The sequence below is a fragment of the Eleutherodactylus coqui genome, chromosome 6 (genome assembly GCF_035609145.1).
Source record: "Eleutherodactylus coqui strain aEleCoq1 chromosome 6, aEleCoq1.hap1, whole genome shotgun sequence".
Lineage (NCBI taxonomy): Eukaryota > Metazoa > Chordata > Amphibia > Anura > Eleutherodactylidae > Eleutherodactylus > Eleutherodactylus coqui.
This window is the reverse complement of record NC_089842.1, coordinates 148,460,008-148,477,726: the sequence shown is the minus strand read 5'-3', so window position 1 is coordinate 148,477,726 and position 17,719 is coordinate 148,460,008. Positions and strand designations below refer to the sequence as shown.

Here is a 17,719-nt window from a genome sequence, read left to right as displayed (position 1 = left end):
CCGTAGTGCCCGGCCGCCTCACACGGCACTCTTGTCCCAGCTCCAGTAATAACATCTAATTACAGGGAGGTGGGACGGCTCCAGACAGTTACTGGCGGCTCCCAAGCTGGTAATTGGCTGCAGCAGTCATAGGTGACTGGGCATTACCGCTGGAGCCAGAAGAGTGCTGTCGGGACCAAGCACTGTCAAAACTGGGTGGGGGAGGGGCAGACAAGTATTTCCCTTTTTTTTTTTTTTTACAGCAGAGATCTAGACCATAGTGATCAGACACAGACCGGTGCTGGGAACTTGCTAACAACTTCAATGAAGAGTTGTGGTTACTATCAAGAATATCATAATAGATGACGTGGAGTCATACTCTGGATTACAATTAACAATGAAAGACGTTTGCCCACTGAAGACATCCTTCCCCCAGTGATCCTGAGAACGGCGCACGCCTAATGCCCCATATGAATGGGGCGACTGAGCACATGCCAGGCTACTGCTCTATGCACTTCTATGGGGCGGGGGGAGATTGCTGAGCTCCCTAGAAGTGAATGGAGCAGCGGTCCAGCAGATGTACTATTGCTTCATTCATTTGGTGTGCAGTGTTCTCTGAATCGATGGGGGTCCCAGCGTTTGGACCCCCAACGATCAGATACTTGTCCCCTATTCTGTAGATAGGGCATAAATGTCATTAGTGGTAAAATCTGTTTAAAACAGATTATATTTGTTCTGGGGAGAACAAAGAGTAGCATTATGTAGAAGGGAAAATGTCCCTGCGTTACCAGAGTATTCGTTTAGTACTTCCTTGTAGCTTTAAAAATGAATGTTCCTGATACAGAGAATTCCCCGTAGATGTCCTATGGAGCAGAATACAGACTGCCAGTTACTCTATGGGGCAGCTGGTATAACAGGTATGCAATACTCTATAAGTGCCGGTTAACCAAGGCTGGACCTATATTATAAATGAACTATCTGCACAGACATACCCTACAGCGATCATACACTAGCCCCAAACACATGCCGTTACAGCAAGCTTTCAAGCCAATTAGGATGTCTGAGGAAGGACCCTAAGTAGCTTCAAAAGCTTGTTGGAACATCTCTTTTTTGTTAGTCATTAAAAGGCATCATATCTCCAAAATTACATGTTTCCCCAACGGAGAACAATTATATTGTGCTACTGACTGACACGCTAACACGCTAACGAACCTTTCTCTCGTCTGTAATACACATTGACGGCAGCCGAAAAAAAGCCAAACCTGATGGAATGTGAGCAAACAGAAGCCGTTTTGTTTGCTTTTCATTTTTTTCAAAACCCCATTGAAATCAATGGAAAAAAACAAAACATCTGTTTTTAGTTCCGTCTTATTTCAGCTTCTTTTATTCATTTATGCAGCAGAGAGACGGAGACCCAGAACTACCCCCCCCCCCCCCCCCCCCCCCGCGCCCAACGCAGGAGTGGCAGCAGCAGCAAACTGTTCGATATCAGCGGTTAGGATCAGGCAGGAAAAGGTTTTGGAGAAATAAAGAGTTTAAGAAATAACGTTTTTGGTTTTTTTTCACGCATATGTATTGGTCAAATGAAATTAAAAAGTGGTGACAGGTAACAGACAGGTACCAAAAAAAAAAAAATATATATATATATCAACCAGACAGAGCCCCTCATACTGATGTTGGGGCTTTCAGTCACAATTCGGTCTCTCTGGTCCGTTTTGAGAACAGAGAACATAATTAAAGGTTTCCTTTTTTCCTACTAATTTCAACAACAGCGGAGTCTGCAGCGCCACTTGTTCTTGCAAGAAATGGAAGCGGGACAGACCTAGAGCTGACAGCAGCCCGCTATTCTGAAGACCCATTCAAATCAATGGCAAAAACCCCCAAACAAACAAAAACAATACACTAAAACGTTTACTTTTGTATTCCTGCTCCAAAAACGGCCCAGAAAGCCAGAGCTGTGACTGGGAGCCCCGCGGCAGGTCCCAGCGGCCCTAAAGCAAACCGACATTTTAAAAGTCCCATAGAAATCATTGGATCCATTTTTTTCCAGGATGGAACAAGAAAGTGGCGCGCCAATGTGACCGGCCAAGCCGATCCTCTGACTTCTTGCCTCCGCTCCGCTCCTTCATAAACGGCCCGTGTATAATGGTTAGTAGTAGGGCATCTCTGATAGCAAATAGGAATATCAGACCTTTACATGGAAGGTCTTCTTCTTCCTTTAAAGCTGGCGCATTTTTACCGCCCCGATTGCTATACGCCCATCAGACGCTGTGGGACACCTTACGTGACATTGTGGAGGGGGTATTCTGGGGGGTCCGCCGGCACAGACCATGCGGGTTGGCTTCTTACATCTGAGCACTTGTCTTCACGGAGATCAGCGACTTCTAGAATGACTCCCCCCCCCCCCCCCCAAGACATTCATTTACAAATGGGGTTCAAAGACCCATAAAAAGAGAAGGCTGACTTTTTCTCAGATTCCATACATTTTGATGTAATATACGCAGCGCCACTTTATACCAAACTGCTTCCCCGGTTCAATAACCTACAAAACCCCACTAAGGTGACCAATGAAGCATCAGCCCTGTATGCAGGCGCTCCCTGCCAGTGGCACTGTATAAAGCACATGCCAGCCGTAACCTAGGAACAGCGGCAGCAGCCACCTCAGCACTGTATAGCATAGCGCCCGCCCGCAGCCCTGTCACTGCCTCCACATGCTTGCTATGACAGGACAGCAGTGCTGACTGACTGCACCCTCCCGCCCGTCAGCATACATACCTGTCAGTCCGTATAGTATCAGCTGTGTTATCCGCACTGGACCCAGGATAATGTCACTACACCAGAACACGCGTGGAGGTTTTACTACAAACGCTAGAGACCCGGCTCGCACAATCCTGTCTCCGGTATAGGCGCCATTTTGTTGTCTCCATTTCCATTCACCCGCTCTTTGCCGCGGTCTACAGTAAGATGGCGGCCGCTCAGAGACTGCTTATTGCATCAGCCAAATCTTATTGGAGGACGAATCCTAACCCTTAGCATGGCGTGTGTCGCTCTGGAGCTCCGAGGATGGCCGGCCCTGGGGGTAGTTACAGTGGTGGCTGCACCTGAATGGCAGCTGTGTGCAGCACAGGGACACTTTCATCATTAGGAATCTGTATCCTCCTGTGCCAGCCTGCTCCACCTCTATATACAAACGTTGCATCAATGGCAGATACTGATTGGATAATCCTGACTATCTAAGGCAGGGTTCCCCAACTGCAGTCCTCAGGGACCCCTACAGGTCATGTTTTCAGGATTTCCTCAGTGTTACACAGGTGATGTAATTATTGTGGGTGCCTCAGACATTGCCACAGGTGTTCTTACTATAGGAGAAACTGAAAACATGACATGTTGGGGGTCCCTGAGGACTGGAGTTGGGGACCCCTGATCTAAGGGATATCACCGCTGAGCCCACACCAATATGGCGGTTCCCAACATCTAAACACTGTGACATGTAAAATAAAGATGAAGTCTCCACGACCTCCTCGTTCTGTGCACAAGTGACATATTAAAGGGGTTGTCCCGCGCCGAAACGGGTTTTTTTTGTTTTTTTTAACCCCCATCCCCCCCCCCCCCCGTTCGGCGCGAGACAACCCCGATGCAGGGGTTAAAAAAACAAACCGGGTAGTACTTACCCGAATCCCGGCGGTCCGGCGTCTTCATACTCACCTGCTGAAGATGGCCGCCGGGATCCTCTCTCTCTGTGGACCGCAGGGCTTCTGTGCGGTCCATTGCCGATTCCAGCCTCCTGATTGGCTGGAATCGGCACGTAACGGGGCGGAGCTACACGGAGCCGGCATTCTGCACGAGCGGCCCCATTGAAGACAGCAGAAGACCTGGACTGCGCAAGCGCGGCTAATTTGGCCATTAGAGGCCGAAAATTAGTCGGCACCATGGAGACGAGGACGCCAGCAACGGAGCAGGTAAGTATAAAACTTTTGATAACTTCTGTATGGCTCATAATTAATGCACAATGTACATTACAAAGTGCATTAATATGGCCATACAGAAGTGTATAGACCCACTTGCTACCGCGGGACAACCCCTTTAATCAGTATATATCAATGTTTTTAAAAAGTGACAAGGGGTTCCGAAATCTCTTACTTAAAGGGGTTGTACGAAAATCAACTTTTGTTATATTACCTATCCAGTATGATCGTGGGGGTCTCACTGCTGAGAAGCCCACTGATACTGATAACGGCGAGCAGGAGAGAAGCCGCCGTCCCACGCGCAGAGACCTTAGTGAAACTAAGCAGAGTGCAGTGAGCGGGGGATAGGACAGGACCGGGCAGACCGACGGAGAGTGGACAGTACGGGACCACAGCTGAGCTGTCACCCTCTCAGTGATGGCACCTGGGGCGTTCCGCACCTGCCGCACCTGGCTTCCTACGCCACTGAGTACAGTGAGTCCACAGTGAGGAAGAAAGGGCAACAAGGGACCCTCATTCTTCATATCAGTGGGAATCTCAGCATTGATTAGACTTTTATCGTTTATTCTATGGATTGGTTATAAAATTCGATTTTCAGGGTGCGTTCACACATAGCGGATTCTGGCACAAATTTCGATGTTGAATTTGACAGATTTTGGTGCCAATTTTTCTGATTTGGAAATTCCCCCCCCCAATCCACTACATGTGACCCATAAGCCATTTCCGACAGCCAGTTTTGGCATGACCATTTTGTTTACTTATCCTGCCTTCCAAGAGCCGTAACCTTCTCATATTTATCAACAGAAATGAATATGAATGTGTGATAACTATGAATGAATATGAATGTGTGATAACTATGAATGAATCTGAATATGTTTTCTGCTGGACAAGTTGCATTTTTAATGCTTTCTGTGTGTAATAAATGCTGGTTATTTTAAGTGACGTCAACAATTTTCTTGCTGACGCCTGTTCACAGGGCGCGGATATCTGAGAAAGAATGACCTTAGCATTGTCTGGAACGTTTACTTATTGCTCAGCGCAGCAAAGTCTTAATTCTGTTTGCTTTTTAACGACAGAACATCAAATACCAGAATAATACCTCGCTGCAGCCTTACGTACACAGTAGCCATGTCATCACCCGCATTATGACAGTTTCTCTTGCTAATTATGCCAGATTTCACAGAATTGTTCTACTCCATTCCCAATGGTCTGGACAGAATATTGTAGAACTTTACAAAATTCTAAAAAGAAACCGTATAGTACAAGCAAAAAGCATAAATAAACCTAAACAGAAATAATCAGACAAAAAATCACTAAATTAAGAGTAAAGTGAGATACTGTAGTAAATGCGAAGTTATCAGAAGTTCTAAACCAGGAAGAAAGATATATATAGATATAATATAAATACTATAGGAATAGATGCCTAAAAAATGCCTCCCCCTCCCTTCTCTTTCCTGCTTCCATAGGAGTCTATAGGACCCGCCGGCGTATATTGGCCAGAACTATGTTTATGCGTCGGTCGCGTATATGTTCTATTTTTCACATTACCAGTGTATTTACGCGCTGTATATTCGCCCGTGTGAATGGCTGCATTGGAAACCAATGCTTCACATGGGTACCGCATATGCGGCCAGGCATTAAAACGCGGCGTATGCAGATATAATGACTAAATATGGTCTGCGAGGAATATTCAAACTCCTCCACTACCAAGAATGGCTCAGTCAGGTCTGTGCTGCTTTAAGAGTTTCAGTCAGTTTTCATGACAAGTGTAACAGATCCCCTTAAAGGAGCCCTGCTTAAAGTAACAATCGAGGGCATACTCCTCTCTCTTGGGGCCCCGGGAGGCAGATAACAACTGGCTGGGGCATTGGTGGTTGCTGCCAGGTAGACGGGCTAGGCGGAAGCGTGTGTCCCCAAACTTCTGGCATCATGGTAGCCAGGAAATGACCACTGATGCCAGGAGCGCCAACGTTTATGCTGCGGCCGCAGTGGTCACATGCTTCTGCCCGGTTCATCTATACAGAAGCCAACAGCGATTCCAGCGCTAGGTGTCAGTTGTGGCTCGTCGACGCAGGAGAAGTGTGCATGCCATCTTTATTTTTATTAGGCAGGACCCAGCTGGGGTATGGGGTTGTGTTTTAATGACAAAACCCTTTTAACATGTTCACAGGCTGAGCGGTAATGTGTATAACCAGCTTTTAAAGGGTTGTCCTCTCTAACTCTCCATAACAGCCTTTCGTTGAGTATGTTTCCCGGTAAGCGGCTGATCGAGGGGATTTCCAGCAGTGATTGTTGCCAGGGCATGTTTTCCTTTTAGCAATACACATTGCAGAATGAATTAATTAACTTTAATGTTCCTTTGGTTGTGCAACTAAATTGCAGGTGATGTTGAGTGTTTTCATTCTTTGCTCCAAACATTTATCTAGTGGTAGCGGTCTAATTTCTGCTGTGCCGATTCACACAAAATAATTATTTCCACTCCCCTTGGTCGGCTTTTGTTTCTTTTTAATTTTGTTAGGCCACCTGCATATGGGCGGATCGGAACCGGCATGTGGGATTCCCGCAGCCGAGTTCGCCCTGGAGCCAGACCTGCTTACCTGTCCGGTTTCTTTCTTCATCTTCTCCTGTGCTGCCAATGTGCCGGGCGGCACATACGCAGTACAGGGGACGCCACGCCTTCGCTATGGCAATGACGTGGCCTTCTGTGCTGCATATGTGCCGACCGGCGCATGCGCAGTTGAGAGGACGCCTCGCCATAGCAATGACGCGGCTCCTGCCACCATTCCGCATTGATGATTGCAGAATGGTCACGGCACGGACAGCTTCCATTGACTTCAATTGAAGCCAGTCGTGCGCAACCCCCGGCAAATCGCAGCATGCTGTGATTTCTTTCTCGTGAGCGGAAAATCACGATTTCCACTCGTGGGTAGGAAATTGGGTTTTTCAATAGCGTGCTATGGGCTGGATTTGCTGCGAAATCCGGAGGCGGAATCCCGCTCTGTATTGCAATGCAAATCCGCCCGTGGACAGGAGGCCTTAGGCTGGGCTCCCAAAAGCAGGTCGTATTCCCATAAGGGAGATCCGCAGCAGATTTTGGCTGTGAGCCTGGTCAGTGACCCTGCGTACCTCCACTAACTGTACTGCGTATGTCCATGGAGGCATGCAGGCAGTCATGCAGAGTTTTTTCATTGTTTATTTGTATTTCCTGTGCTGTCGCTTAGCGATGATGTGGGTACCCGCAGCCCATACACAGTGTTAATAGCGTATGGACTGCATGTGGGATAGCCTACATTGACATCAATGGAAACCTGTTAATTGCAGAATGGCAGCAGTGGTTGCACAAGAACGGTGCTGCTCCTTTCATGTTAATGGGACCACTGGAGGTAGCCACTTGAACTTTGCTATCTGTGGCAATCACATTGAAATGAATGGAGCGGTAGTATGCAAATATGACTGCTGCTCTGATCATTCTTTGATGCCCCAGGCCCCGTTCTTGTGAAAAGGTTGGGGTTTTCATCAGTCTGACCCCCACAGATCTGCAAGTTATCATCTATCCTGTGGATAGTGCAGCGTCCGAGGAGCCAGGACTAAAACCCAGGACCAAGTGCCGTAAATTTACAGTGCTGGTCCTTAATGGGGTAACAAACTGTGTGTTAACCTGCTGGCAATGTTTAAGGACTTGAGCCTCCAGTCTTTCGGAAGTGTTGTTCATTACTACATGACTGTCTTTGCTTAGAAGGTAAATAAAGTTTGTTTTAACAGCATGTTGGGTCTTCTGTCACAAGCCTATTCCTGCTATAATGACAGACTGTGACAAAGCATATTTTAGCCACCATGGCTCTGATAGCAAAGCTCAAGGCAACAACTCCAAGACTCCTCTTGCAATAGAAGAGAGCCTTAGGCTGCCTGTCCACGGGCATAGCGATATCCCGCGGCGGATCTCCGCCGCGGGAGCTGCCGCCAGGGAGCAGGAGCCAGCTGATGGATCTCCGCGGTGAGCCTATCTGAGAGATAGGCTCACTGCAGAGAATCGCGGCAATTCGCTTATACTGCGATTTGCCGTCTGCCAGCAAAAAATCGCTATGATTCTCCGCTCGTGGACAGGGGGGGTTGTGCTTTCCATTGGAACGCTATGGAAAGCGTTCATTGCTTTCTCCACGGCCGGATTATCGCTGCGGGGAACGCAGTGAAAATTCGCCCGTGTACAAGCTATGCTGACAGCTGAGGTAAGGCGCCTACCTGCCAGACTGGCCAGTATGTTTCCTGGGATGTCAGGCTTATGCTTCAGAGGATGTGGAGGTGAGGGTTCCTTCCTACACATTTGGTGGAATTGCCCCAGGCTTCATAGGTTCTAGATCCAGGTATATACTTTAATATTTTCCATTACAAACCTGTCACTACAAAAATCGCCATCGGAAGCTCTACTGGGTAAACAAATTCCTAACACCCCCAAACACACACAAATGGATATCCTATTGCTTCCTAGCTGCACAGATCGCAATCGTCCGCTCCTGGAGGAAAACCTCAGTTAGGATTGACTTTGTGAAAACTAAATTATCAATGGTCAACGAGAAGCTGGCAGCTATTCTAATGGATCGGGAAGGGTTGTACGAAAAAACTTGGTCGTCCTGGTACCATTATTCGCAGACTGTGCGCCTATGGAACCCAACAGCCAGAGCTTTGACCCTTCCAGGGCAGTCTAGTTTACCTTTAAGTATTTAATCTACTTCCCCAACAGATTTCTGAGGAGCATGGGTCCAGCCAGGTTAATAGAATATGTTTATTTTTATTTTTCCTTAACAGGTTCACCCACATAATAAATCATATTACAACCTCATCCCTCTCTTCCCTTTCATTTTTTCCTTATGTGTTCCTCTTGTGTTCCCCCACTCGTTACTCTCATTTATGGTTCTCTAATGTTTAGACTGATTTATCTGATTAGGAGTTGCAGTAATTGAAGAAGTGAAAATTGGCACTTTACTTTTATTTTACTTTGTATGTTTATTAGAAATGATATCTGGCAATGTAACTCCTGATTTATCTGTTCAATCTACTTGCCGCTGGACTTTACACAGGACTGTAATGTTGTAATTCTTGATTAATATATTTGGAACATGGGATACTGGATGTGGACGACCTTTCAAAGGGGTCTACTATCACGGCTGTGTAGTACACAACACTCCTGGATAAATTGAAGGAGGCAAATGGAGTCTAAAAGGCGTGGAAAGTTGACCCGATGTGTCGCGTTTTTGCATGATGATGCCTTCTCCCACACAGCTGCCATCATCCAGAGCACACTGGCTGACCCAGTGCTGGATCATCCTCTTTATTCAAAGGATCTGGCACCCTTGGACTATCATCTGTTTCCTAACTTGAAGAAACCCCTTAAGAGAACCAAATTTGCCTGCATTTCTAAAGCAACTGCAGCAGCTAAATTGTTTGCCGCCCAACCAAAGAATTTTTTTCCTAGATGGGTTGAAGAATTTGCAATACCGCAGTCAGAAGTGCATTAATTTTCAAGGGGCCTATGCAGAATAACTGCGAAAATTCATTGTTCTATGTCAATTTGTTGTGGTCAAAGCCGAGGACTTATTAGCATCCCCTCGTATAATAGTGTCTATAGTCAGGAGCCGTCAGGAGTGTACTATCCATTGAGAAAAGTGAGCATTTTGTCTCAGATGGTAGCCTTCCCTAGCTGCAGGGGAAAAACAGCATTTTGCCACTACATTTTATGTGCCCCACATATACCTGTCAACCATTTACACCTCTACTTTGGGCAAGGGATAGCATTACAATGTCCACCTCAGGCAGCAGATTAATTCCCCTGCTTCATTATAAAACCTATGTGCTGTTCATTCAGGTTGCCATAACTGTGGTGTTGCAGATATGCTTCTGTCAACTGTGGTCTATTGTCGGTGTCAGGCCAGCCTCCTTTAGCAACTCATATAATGCAGCCCACTGTGAGGCTGCATTCTCACATGACACTTGTATAGTGTTTTTGGTGTTCACATTAATTACACATCGAAACTACTGCTTTTTGTACCCCAAAAGGCCTCAGATTTGCAATGCGGTTTTCAGCTGATCCATTTCTACAGGTGAAGCATGTGCACATCAGAAGCTATTATACAAGTACATGTGGAGACTTAGGTCTCGGTCAGACGAGCAATTTTTTTCCGCGCCTATGTGCACAAAAAAAAAAGCGCTGCATGGATGTGCAAAATGCGCATTACCAAAGCTCCATGCTACTAAAGAAGCAGCAGTGCTTGTAGAAGTCTGTGCTTGTCACAGTGTTCAGTGATGAGGGGACACCAGTGGGGACAAAAGAATCCCCTGCCACAGCTGTCACAGCTGTGGCAGAGGATCGCGGTACTCTGCCATTGCTTTCAATGGGGCCGACGCTGCTGCTGCCCCATTGAAAGCGGTAGAATGCAGGCAACCCCCACAGTGATTTTCAGGAAAGGGCTTTAAATATAAGTTCTTCCTTGAAAATAAGCCCTAGCTGCTTGAAAAAAAAAAATAAATATATATATACATCACCTCTCCAGCACTGTCTCTGATTGGTCATAGTGCTCAGCCAATCAGAGGCAGTGCTCAGCCATTCATTGAATGGACAGCGCCAGGGATGTATATATATAGTTTTTTAATTTTTTTTAAAGCAGCTAGGGCTTATTTTCATGCCCTTCCCCGAAAATCACTGTAGGGGTTGCCCGCATTCCATTGCTTTCAATGGGGCGGCAGCTGTGGCGGCTCCACTGAGAGCAATGGGAGAACATCGCGATCCTCTGTGGCAGGGGATATTTTAATCCCCGCTGCAGTCCCCTCATCACTGAACACTAACTTTGCCGATGCACGCATGTCCTATCTTTTACAGGTGCGAGTATTTTGTGCCTGTAAAAAATGGACATGTGAACACTGCATAGGAAACCAATGGTTCTAATAGACGTGCTTTTTTTTGTGCACATAGGCACGCGCACATAAAAGCTTGTCTGACCTCGAACTTAAAAGCACTGGGTACCATGGGATATATTATCCAATGGCTCCCTAGTACAACCTCATAGTTGAATTGGCAGACTTGAACTCATTTAGCAGGGTGCTCACATGGCTGAGCTTATGGTCACTAGTGATTATCTTTACCTGACCAACAATTTTTTACTTCTTAATCCTGCAGTACATGATTACGTTAATCAAAGAGAAAATTATTAGTGGAAAGCGGCTCTCCTCTGTGAGGAACCAGCCAAACAGCTCCCCGTGTCTCAGCTGCCTTGATCGCATGAGTAGAATATTGGTGATAATTGCAGTCACACCTGAATTTTTAGTCTTTGGACTTTAAAGTTCAAAAAGTTTTGTCAAACATGGACTCAGAAGTCAGGTCAGAAGAAAATAAGCAATTTTATTGCTGGGTGAAGCGAATAAGACACCATTGGCTCAATTAGCGGTCATTTTTAAAAATGATGTTTGTAAACAGACAACCTCTTTAGGGTTGATTCCCAAAAACTATATTCTCGTACGGATTTTATACAATGTGTTTCATAGAAAGCACACACAAATATGAAATACATTCTTTTGAATGAATTCATTTCCACAAGGAAAGAAAGATCGCGGGTTTTCTATCTTTAGGTGTTCCTTCATTGTTTTCAATGGAACCTTGAAAGACATCACATGGCACTCGTATGTCGTGCGATGTGCATGCAAATGCAATGTTTCCCATTGAAGTCAATGGGAAACACTTGTGATCATATTTTGTGTGTGAAACTCATACATGAGGATTGCAATTTCACAGAGGCTATCTGTTTTTAAATTAAAAACGCTTTGTGCCACAGTGAAAATCGCGCGTTGGCAAGCGCGATATTGAGTTTCTCTGCCTGATATCGTGCTTGCCCATATGAATGTTGCCTTAAAAAGGTTTTCTGAGTTTATATTATACCGTTTTGAGCTTTGCTGATGTCCCGTAAACCTGTCATGTGGGCTTCTAATGTAGAAGCCCCGAGGTAGGTTTACGGGACATCACTGATGATGTCCCTGCTGGCCTTCATTGGTTTCAGCACTTATATGGGTAAACAACCCATGTCACCGCTGCAGCCAATATAAACAGAGACCAGAGTGGCAAGCAGCAGCGGCGGGGGCGCAGCGCACAGAAGGTGACAAGTATGTGCGTTTTTTAATTTTACGCACATCCCCCCCCATCCCTACTGCCACCAATGACAAAAAACTCCTTTAAAGTCACTTCAAATGACATATTGCAAAACCCCTGACCGTAGAGAAGAAAGTCCAGTCTTAAGGGTTCTTCACTGCAAGAGCTGTAACAATTAACTCAGGAACTGTTCGGGCAGTTGCCCAAGAGTTGTTACCACCCAGCCCTTCCCAAACAATCCCACTAGCAAACCATAGGACATATGAAAGTATTTGCCATATACCTCCAACAATATAAAAGCATTACAAGAAAATCATGGGGACACAGGACACCATTTTTGAGCATTGGTTTTTCCTATAGTCCCCCCTACATGCTGGTGCTGTAATTCTGTGAACGAAGGTATAATCCACATTTGGTGGAAATATCCATGATGTCTTCTCTCTTTGGGAAGATCATTTTAACCTCCGCTATACTTTATGTTCAACATCATCTCAGAACTGTCCAGAGAGAGCTCTCTTGCCTTTATTGCCTGGCCCTTGGCTAAGAAAGGCCTCTCAAGCATTTCATCATGCTAACTTGACTGATTAAACGAAGACTTTGGAGGGCTTTGGTCAATTAGTCTCGCTTAACATGCTTAATCATAACACGTACATGGAAGACATCATTTGTAACTGCATTTTCAAAAAACTTTGGACATGTCATAGGGATATGTCAAAACTTTTGATCGGTGTGGGGTTTAGGTGCTGAGACCCCACTGATCACTAAAACAAAGCGGCAGGAATACTCAGCCAAGCACTGTCTCTGCAGTCTCTGTAGCTGAAGACAGGTTTATCCCATTTAGGGCTCCCACTCACTTGCGTTTTTTTAACGCTGCGTTTTTTTACGCAAATGTCAATGGGACTTTTTAATGTTAAAATTGCATCGCGCAAGTTTTTGATGCGTTTTTTTATTGTGTGTTAAGTGTGCAATTAAATACAGCGAGATGTAGAACTTATACCAGCCATAGATAGATAGATAGACATGAGATAGATAGACATGAGATAGATAGACGTGAGATAGACAGACATGAGATAGATAGACATGAGATAGACATGAGATAGATAGACATGAGATAGACATGAGATAGACATGAGATAGATATGAGATAGATATGAGAGATACATATATACACACATACACATATATCTACACATATACATACACATATATACACTTAAATAAACACACATGCATACACACACACATACCCCGGGGTCCGGAATACTTTTCTGTGTGAGCAGAACAGTAGGACAAGTAGATGCAGCCGCTGCACAGCAGTAGGCAGGGGCAGCACAATGATGACATCATTGTTGTGCTCCACTCCCTGTCGGGCTGTGTAGCTGCTTCCCTCCTCCTTCCTCCTCCTCTGCACTGTGTCGGCTTTCTCTCCGGCTGGACACGGAATCACTGCAGTGCTGCCCACAGCGTGACCAGCCGGTAATGCACTGCGTGTGCATATGTATATGGCGGAGGGTGGCCTTTGGCCCCCTCAGCACAGGGGCTGGGTTGCCACTGCGACCCCGGACGGTATGCCTATGGTCTGTGTGTAAAAGTGAGAGAGACAAAATGGTTCTTAGAGAAAAGCTGGGGGCATAAGTATCGGTAGGGGCTTTCATTTTAGTGACGATAGGGGATTATGTGGCAAGAAAAGCAAGTCTATTTACTGGGACAGATATAAAATTATGGTAGGGTTAGGAGGTTATGACGGTGAAGACCACTGAGGGCATAGCCAGAATGATTATTGATTTAGCGGTTAACCCTTCCTCAGAACAGGTCAGGGGCTGTATTAGATCAGGTTTGGGTTTGTATCAAGCCATTTACTGTTATCAAATTGCTACTGCATGTAAGGCAGAATTGTAGCGGAGATAGCAAGAGTCGCATCAGCTATCTACATCAGTACCATAAATCTGGAATGGTAGTGTATATGTGTGACTAGCATTCCATTCACATAGAGGACTAAGGACCTTGTGATCTGTGTTGGTCCCAGTGGTTAATCTCTCAGCGATCACTCATTTGGGGGATAGGTAAAAAATATAGTTTGTGAGCCAACCCCTTTAATGAATAATACTTGCTGTAAATACTCTTATAACGCTGTCCCCACACCCACATTTTTATTTAATTAATGCTAATATATATCTATTAATGTTCTTTATTATCAGCCATATCAAGGTAAGGAGAGACTGACTGTAGTATATTAATGCTATTAGTGATGGGGAGTCCAGACAAAAAAGCTGCACCCACTAAGAGACTGAGACTGAAATGAGAATTCACGTTTGAGGCTATATCTGAATTTATAGCCTCTTTTCATATCACATTTGTGAACTACTTTTGCAATTAAGGGAGATGGAATAATACCTCCACAGTGACACCTATTGGAAGGCAGCATTCCTTCAAGCCAAAGTTAGACTCTATACAAGCCTTTATACAAATCTTGTAATAACTTTGACTTGAAGGAATGCTGCCTTCCAATAGGTGGCACTGTGGAGGTATTATTCCATCTCCCTTATTTGCATATTACCCAGAGGAGCATGAATGACCTTTTGAGCCTCCTCACTCACCGTCTAGATGCTCTCCCTAAGGAGAAAAGATAGCGTTTCTGAACTACATTTGGCATATGCACTGGGTAAGCTCTAGATGCATATGTCAAATGTACCCATAGTGCCCTGTTGCACCAGCCTATGCCAAAAAGGTGTCCCTTTGCAATTTGCTGGCCTGTTATCTGTCAACATATCCTCTATTTGCTGTATAGAAACGCATAGTACACTATAGTAAACACTATTCAATAAGGAGGAATACAGTAGAAAAATATACCACACAATACACAATTTTACAATGGGAGCTTATTAGTGACATATGCAACTGTATATTGCAGGGGCATTATAAAAAGTAGATCACCCCCTACGCTATCACGTTATTATGCCCCTTATTAGAAAGGATTACATGGAGATCTTCATAAACTCAATTGCACGCCTTACATTTTTGACAAGCGAAAAAACTTTCATAATCAAATTAGTATAAGGTTCTGATCATAGGGAACTATGTACTTTCTTGTGCCTAGTTTTTCTCGCCCTTTGATGTATTATCCTTGGTTTGTCAGAGAGATGTCGTCCCAATATAGGATCATGCTTAACAATATATTAATTTTATTTGTCATATTTCTCATTAAATACAAATCCAAAGTACAACCCCAATTCAAAAAAGTTGGAACAGCATGTAGAATTGAAATTAATGTAAAAAAAGGAATGAAATGATTTGGAAATCTCATATAACCATATTTTATTCACAATAGAACACATATCAGAAGGTGAAAGTGAGACATTTTTCTATTTAATTTGAATTTTAATTCATTTAGAAATTTATGACAGCAACACATCTCCAAAACGTTGGGACGGGACTGTGTCTACCATTGTGTAGCATTTCCTCTTCTTTTCACAACAGTCTATAAACATCTGGGAAGTGAAGAACCCAATTGCTGGAGTTTTGGAAGAGGAATGTTGTCCAATTCTAATCTGATGTAGGATGCTAGCTGCTGTATTCCTGAGTCCATCCAGTGATTTTCATTACAGAATCATGCCTGTTTTTAATGCAGTGACACCTGAGAGCTCATAGATCTCAAGTCACCCTTGTCCCTTATGCACCTAAATTTATCCAGATTCTCTGAATCTTTATTATGTACTGTAGACGGCTTGACAATTCAAAATCTTGACAATTTTACACTGAGGAACATTTTGCTGACATTATTCCGCAATTTTTAGACGCAGTTTTTCACTAGTGGTCAAACTCTGACCTCTTCAACATGCTCTTTTTAAACACAGTAGACAATTGACCCTTCAGCTGTTTTTTATAAGTACCACTTACTTTTCAGACCTTTTGTTAGCCCTGTCCCAACTTTTTGAGATATGTTGCTGCTATAAATGTCTCACTGTCACTTTCTGATATGTGTTCTATGTTCTATTGTGAATGAAATCTGGCTATGAGATTTCCAAATCATTGTATTCTTTTTTTCTTTACATTTATTTACATTTTACATGCTTTATTTTCTCCACAATGTTTCTCCTGTAAACGCCTATCTACTATCTTATCTCAGGCAGCACTGGCTGTGTGTTGTATAATTTTAATTGTAAGTACACAAAACTACTACACTGATCCTCACAAGGCTGGCTTCACATCTGCATCAGTGGCTCCATTCACAAACCACCATGCGGCACCATTTCATCCATGAAAATGCCAGTTGGAATGCCGGAATCTGGACGGAACCCATTATAGTCAATGGTGTCCATTCAGCGCCGTTCGCATTCAGCATTTTCATAGTTTGGCTCTGAGGATGGAGCTGAACAATTGAGATAGACTAGAGCCACGAACACAGGTATGATTGTGTCCTTAGTGATAGACCATGGAAATCAGTGTGTCTGTCACTACATTGTTGCCCAAGGAACCGGACAGTTTTCATTTAAATCAGTGAGAAGTTCTCTTAGATACAATAATTCAAATGTGTCTGCTTTCAACCAAATTAGAAAAGTTTGAAAGCTTCTAAATTGTGTCTCTGGGATGGTTGCCACCTCTGCCACAAAAAAATACAGGCCAATGTAAAAGTTGGTGTGGTTGGAGGCATGGCTTATCACAACATATGTTTTTCAGGTTTTTCCCAATAGTAAAAGTGCCCTTAACAGTAATGGTGCCCCCCAGTAGTGGCCCCAATAGTAACAATGACCTCAGTAGTATGCTCAATAGTAACAGTGACCTCAGTAGTATACTCAATAGTAACAGTGACCTCAGTAGTATGCTCAATAGTAACAGTGCCCCCAATAATTATAGTGCCCCCCAGTAGTGGCATCATTAGTAATAGTGGCCCCTATAGTAATAGTGCCCCCAGTAGCAGTACTAATAATAATGGTGCCCACCATAGCGGGCCACAACAGTAATGGTGCCTACATTAGTGGCCCGAATAGTAAGATTGCCTCCAGTAGTGACCCCAAAAGTAATAGTGTACACAGTACTGGCCCAAATAGTAATAGTGCCTCTAGCAGTGGCCCCAAAAGTAATAGTGCTCACAGTCATGGTCTTCCTCATCCTAAATCTGCGACCACGCAGCAGCCCCACATTATCAAGTATTCCCCTCACCCTTTCTCGCTCAGTCGACACTGCTGTAATCAGGGGTAGTGATTTCTGACTTCTTCCCCACCCGGCATCTGCCATGCATACAGGACGCATTAATATGGCAGATAAAAAGTAAATACTGGCACTGGCCTTTCGACTTAATTAACAGCAGGGCTGGAGAGTTATCAACTGGGAGGTAACCTTACTGGTAGGGGGAGGGGCATGTGGATAAAGTGTAGGATATTAGGGCGAAGGTATTTAATAAATCACACATTCAGGGATCAAATCTAAAGCTGCCTATATGCATACCACAACTATTAGACAAACTATTTTCCTCAGTTTGCTCATAAAAATACTTTTAGCTTGACCAAGCATGTGAATATAGATTTAATGCCTTTAATGGGCATGATATTGCACTTACTTGTGTGACCTGTACTGTCTCAGCCTCTGTTCTCGCAGGGTTCTGCCTGTTCTTCAGGGTTCTCTCACCTGCACTCTGCACGGTTCA

General features: G+C 44.4%; 1 protein-coding gene across 3 annotated transcripts in view; it reads right to left on the bottom strand.

Annotated features, from left to right (window-relative positions):
- LOC136632775 (sodium-dependent neutral amino acid transporter B(0)AT2-like) overlaps positions 1-17,719 on the bottom strand; it is a 61,185-nt gene extending 43,466 nt beyond the window's left edge. Inside the window, exon 1 of one of the 3 annotated variants that reach the window (XM_066607928.1) lies at positions 17,633-17,719. The gene's annotated coding sequence lies outside the window, so the exon portion shown is untranslated. Of the gene's footprint in view, positions 1-2,170; positions 2,190-2,754; positions 2,850-17,632 lie in introns of those variants that run through there. The other 2 variants (XM_066607927.1, XM_066607929.1) reach the window with 2 other exon arrangements.